At 37.3% G+C, this 6,000-nt stretch overlaps 1 long non-coding RNA gene across 2 annotated transcripts in view; it reads left to right on the top strand.

Moving 5' to 3' along the window:
• The first annotated feature begins 5,162 nt into the window (after positions 1-5,162).
• Positions 5,163-6,000, top strand: part of LOC122688413 — a 173,688-nt gene continuing 172,850 nt past the window's right edge. For both annotated transcript variants that reach the window (XR_006339439.1, XR_006339438.1), the window contains exon 1: positions 5,163-5,436. This is a non-coding gene — a long non-coding RNA (uncharacterized LOC122688413). The remainder of the gene's footprint in view (positions 5,437-6,000) is intronic.

Genomic DNA, 6,000 nt, shown 5'->3' with positions numbered 1-6,000 from the left:
TTTCCAGTTTGTGCTTTAGTTAGTTTTGTTCTTAACTGGTAGATATAATTTTTGGTTTCCTTTGTTCACAAGGTCAATCTACTGTACTTTATTTTTGTCGGACTGTTTTGATTTTGCTTATGGGTGTATATGTGTATATTCAGTCACACTTTTTATTTTTGTTATAAACCTCTGCCTCTATGTTGAGCTTTTGCAGTTCTGTGGGGTTTACATTTTTTTCTTTTCTCTTTTTTTAATTTTAATTTTTTAAACCTATTATAACTTTTTCTACACTTATTCCTTTGTTTCCTTTTCCTACTGTACTTTTTCCCTTGCAGTTAACCTTTAATGTATATAGATCTTCTTTATCTACCTCTATTTAACTTCGCATGTCTACTCTTTCTTTCCTTTCAACATATGTATTATTGCTTTATTCCCCAACTAGCACTTTGCTTTAGTTTTGTTTTGCAGTTTGTTCTTTAGTTAGTTTTGTTCTTAACTGGTAGATATAATTTTTGGTTTCCTTTGTTCACCAGGTCAATCTACTGTACTTTATTTTTGTTGGACTGTTTTGACTTTGCTCATGGGTGTATATGCATATGCATTATTTTAATTATTATTTGCCTGATTTTGTAACTGCCATTTGTCTGGGATTCATCTTTGCTTTCTCATTTTTGTGTATTTGTTTTAATCTCACTTAATGCCATAACAAACCACTTGTGGAATCATCCTTCCTGATCAGAGATCAAGCCCTGAGCCTATGGGGTGGGAGCACTGACTCCAAGACTCTAGATTAGCAGAGAACTATCCATAGGGAGTATCAAACAGTGAGAACTCACACAAAGAAAACCACTCGAATACAAGACCCAGCATCACCCAACCACCAGTAGCACCCTGTGCAGGATGCCTTATCTAAACAACAAACAAACAAAACAAAAATACAAACCCAATCATCAACAAACAGGATTACCACCTCATTCAGTCTTGCCCATCAGAGGAAAAACAAACAAACAAACACTCAGCAGAAATTTCACCCTATTCTAAGCTTACACAAACCACTGAACCAACCCTAGGAGGGCAGAAACCAAAAGGAAGAAAGAATTCAACCTTGAAACCTTGGAAAAGGAGACCTCAAATACAATAAGTTAAAAAAAAAAAAAAAAATGAAAAGGCAGAGAAATACTGCACAAATGAAGTTGCAAGCTAGAAACACAGAAGTCCAAATAAATGAAGAGGAACTGGGCAAACTACCTGAAAAAGAATTCAGAATAATGATAGTAAAGATGATCAAAAACTTTGAAAACAGAATGGAGAAAATACAAGAATCAATTAACAAAGACCTAGAAAAATTAAAAGAATAAACACACAGAGACAAACAACAAAATTACTGAAATTTAAAATACTTTGGAAGGAATCAATAGCAGAATATCTGAAGCAGAAGAAAGTATCAGTGAGCTGAAAGATAAAATGATGGAAATAACTTCTGAAGAGCAGAATAAAGTAAAAAGAATGAAAAGAACTCAGGATAATCTCAGATACAATTTAATATTGTGAAATGCTGGCATGCAAAATTTTATGGGCCAAGAACTATCATTCAGTATGAATTCTGAAGACATACAAATTAAGTTCAATATCTGTTCCAGCCCCATGACTTTATGATTTTGTGATTACAGTACATGAACTCAACTATCTTCCATGAAAGGGAGATAGTCCTAACTGAAGATCCTTGATCTTCTAAACTCTTTGATAAGTTCGGGCATTTACATTCCGATGTAAGAGCTGTGGAAACTGGATTATCACGCACAATACAAAGAAAAGAATTTGAAGGTCTCAGAACATCTTGCACAGAGAGTGAGGAGCAGAGATGGTCAAGAAAGGAAAGAGAATGAGGGGAAGAACCGAAATCCTTAGTGATATCTATATTAAACTCCAAAGATGATTTGTATGCATAAATCCCTGGTAGAAACTAGTGACAAAATGGAGTTTGGGTCACGTTTTTAGAGTGATGAGTATATATGGAGTTAGGACTCTGGGACGTGGGAGAGGATATAAGATTTTAAGCCCCTAAAAAGTTGCAGAAGGGTTGTGGTCTTCCACAGACTCTGGAATTGGTAGATATTTGAGCAAATTATGCCTAGATCTTAAAGGGGACAAAGAGCCTATAGCTCGGTTATGTAAGTAAGACATATACCTATTTATTCCCTTGGGACTTTTAACCTACATACTTCCAAAAGAAGAAATTATACATTGTTTCATTATTTGGCTTAATAGAACTTTATGTAGAGGAGTCAACAAAGGTTATCAAACATAGGAATGGGATGATTAGGACGTGAGGAGGTGGGAGAGGTGATTTTACCCCCAGGAGATAAAGTGTTCATGTCTGAAAATATTTTTGATGGTCATACCTGGGGTTTTTTACCAGTACCTTTTGGGTAGAGGCCAGGGATGCTGCTTCACATTAAATGATGTACAGGACACACCCCACTGCAAGGAATATCCAACTCATCATGTGAATTGTACTGAGCTGAGAAGCCCTTAGACCAATCTATTATTTTACAAAGAAACGGCTGAGCAGAGAGGGTCAGTGACAGAGGCCAAGTCACACAGCACACCAACAGAGGATATAGGCCCCTCAGCGCTGTTCCCATCACACTAGGTAACTTCTGAAAGCTAAAAATGAAGCTGTTGGGAAATAAAGCTTCTTAGGAACAAATTTAGGCTTAAGATGTACTAAATAAATGCATAAATCTTTAAAACAGGGTACTGCTTACACTGGGAAAACTGGGCCACCAGAAAACAGAAAACTTACTTATGTAACATATCTTTGAAATATACTTGATAATATAAAAAGGATCTATTTGAAATACATAATAGTAATAATAATTTTTAAAATTATATTTAACCAAAGACCTGCCCAGCACAGCTGTTCTCAACCAGTAGCAGCTTCACAGTTACCTGGAGGGCTTGTTAAAAGACAAATTACCCCGCCCCCCATCCCAGAGGTTCTGACTCAGAAAGTCTGGAACAGGCTTGAGAATCTGCATTCCTAACACATTCCCAGGTGATGCTGCCCTTGCTATCGCTCAAGGGGTAACATGTTGAGATAACACTGGCCTAGCACTCGGTCAGTAAACGTTGACTTAACATTGTAGGTATTTAGAAAACATAATTTCACCAGAAGATGTAATCTCACTTTAGCATAGATTGATTAACACGGCTAATTCACACTTAGTAGAATATATTCTACAGATGACAGAACCAAAACTAACTTTGGACCTTGCTTAACTCAAATGTTTCACTTTAGAAATGAAAAAATTAATGTAACTTTAAAGCTTCATTACAAGAATTCCTTTGAACAATAGCCAAAAGAAACAGTATTAAACGAAAATCTTCTATAGACAATTTGAGTACTGACAGTGTTATCCTAAGATACAAAAACTCAAAGATTATAAGTACAACTAAATATGTATGCATTATTTTTAGCGTTATGTTTAAGAGGGGTATTCGAAATGTCAAACTGAGTAAAACCTAGTCTGATGGGGCTCTTACGCCAAACAAAGTCTATGGGGAATATGACTATTGAACATCAATAATATACAATCAGGCCCTGAGGGACCATAACTGTCTCTTTAAATTATTTGGAAAAAAATGTATATGTTTAATCAGTTAAACATAGAATAAGATGATAAACAGTATATTCTCATCATAAATAATCAATGTGCCACTGTTAATCTTGATTAATAAAAAGTACTCTCAAAGAAATGCATTTCAGTAGCACTCATTTTCATTCTGATCATTTAATTAAAAGAATGCCCAGAATTTCAGATACTTGAAAACTACCTGTGTACCTAGTATGCTCCGATTAACCTGCCTCACGCTGGTCCTCCTAGTGACTGAATAGTCAACATCCCCCTTTATCTCTTTAACATCACAGAGACAGCGTCCACAGCTTTTATTTTCCTAATCATGACATTCTGATTCAAGGCACTGAACTTTTCTTGCCAGGGGCATGCAGGAAGCCAGCTCCTCTCAACTGTGCTGCATCTATCTTCAACTTTTAAAATACCCACCTGTCCTTTAACTTAGGTGCCAGTTGTTGTCTCATCATCTTGGTTCAATCTTATCTATTTTTCTTCCCCTTAACATCACACTGCTGCCGCAGTCTTAGCAGGGTTTTCTGCAGCATTTCGGTAAGAGCCTCCTGTTTCAGCTAATCCCTGCGCCAGGACACAGTGTGAGAATCGGAAACAGAATAAGCACTATATTGTTTCTACTTTTGCTCATAGGGCAAATAAGTGTTGATGCTAAACCTGAGAGGATGTCTCCAAGCCCCCCAAACATAGTACAGTGTAAGCCAATGCAGTTAACCCAACACCGTCAGGCTTGTACCAAATGGCGCTCCCACTGCAGTATTCACCTTGGAATAAATAGGCAGGATTTATGATTCGTTGAAGTCACCTAACTGCCAGGTTATGCAGGCTCCTTTCTCATATTATAACAAACCATCACAACAGAAGACAAATACAGGAAAACATACAGCTCATTTACAAGGGAAACAAATTTGCAATTAGACAAGGGCAAAATAACAGCCAAGAACTGCAGTAAATCTCTTTCAGCTAATAGCCCCATCTAATAATGCTCTCCTACAACACCTCTGAGCAAATGGATTGCAGTCAGTTTAAACAGTCAAATCAACATGCATTCCTCGATGGTTAGAGATGATGCTTGATAAGCAAACTCTAATTTATGATTCACTTACTCTCTAAAGGTTTTAAAGCTAGGATGGCTAGAAGACTTCCTGTGCTTATTCAAGCTTGCTGACAGAACTGAAATCTCTTAATAATTTCTCTCTGCACCTCTCAGCATGGCTGACAGGCATCTGCCAAGACTGTAGCACATAAACCACTGATTCATGCAAAAAAAAAAAAAATATTTACCCCCAAAAGATGTGGTGAAAGCTCAGCTTCCTTCAGCTTCCATAGTCCCTGAAGTGTTAATATGAAGGAACAGTTCCATGAGTTTTCACAGGCCAGCAGTGTGTCTCCTACACTTGACCTAGACAGCCTTACATAACGAAGCATCGGGGCTGGGGAGCTTGCTGAGTGTCATCACCAGCAAAGAGTGAGAAGTATTGGCAGCAGCAGGCAGGCGGGCAGGCTGGGAGTTTGCATGGAAATCAAGAAGTCTTGTCTTTCTCTTTTCAAATGTTTTGGAAGGAGAGTTAAGAATAGCTCAGAAACTGGTCTTGCTCTTTTTGTGGGGAGAGTGACCAGAGGCAGAAAAGCCAAATCTTCCAGCAAGTACCAGATACCTCTTTCAGTGTTTGCAGTAAACCTAGCAGAATGAATGGCTGTCTGTAAAGGACTGTGCTATGACACCTAAAATGAAAGGAATGGTAGAGCAAAGTAATGACTCAAAGGCTGCCACGGAGCTTTTGTCTACCTTTAACTCATTGTGGTGAGTAGAGGGGAACGCATGTGTTTGTAAGAGAGGAATCCGTGCAAGTGTGAGTTGATTTGCAGGGTGATAACTAAAGGATTTATAAAGAGTGTTCATGTCCCTTGAACATCTTGTTGCAAGCAAGATGATAGCATTTATAACCTTGTGTATCAAATTCAGAATGTGGGGGGTTAAACAGGTTGCACTTAATATATTTCAGTTTCAGATATTTTCAAGAAAGTAGGAAAGAGAAGCAGGTACCTCTCTGGTGATTTGCAGATAACTTTCAGATGTGTTAATTGCTTCTGTTGTCTACACAAAAAGATCTGAATTTCAGCATCCAGATTTTGCATATAATGAATCTTTTTTTTAGACTTTGAAAGCAGTTTATCTGAATGAAGCAAGAAGATCACTGTGCTTTTAAATAAGCTTTGTTAGACTCACTCCTGAATATCTGGGATATACTTTTGAGCAACAAATTTAAACCAATGTACTCTCCATCTAATTTTCATTGAATTATCTCAAATGGGTGCAATGTCAGTTAAGTCCTTAAAAGCTGGAAAGAATAAAACCAGTCCTATA

The sequence above is a fragment of the Cervus elaphus genome, chromosome 33, assembly GCF_910594005.1.
Source record: "Cervus elaphus chromosome 33, mCerEla1.1, whole genome shotgun sequence".
Classification (NCBI taxonomy): Eukaryota; Metazoa; Chordata; class Mammalia; order Artiodactyla; family Cervidae; genus Cervus; species Cervus elaphus.
Note: the sequence above shows the minus strand (reverse complement) of the source record. Positions and strands in the feature narration are given on the sequence as shown.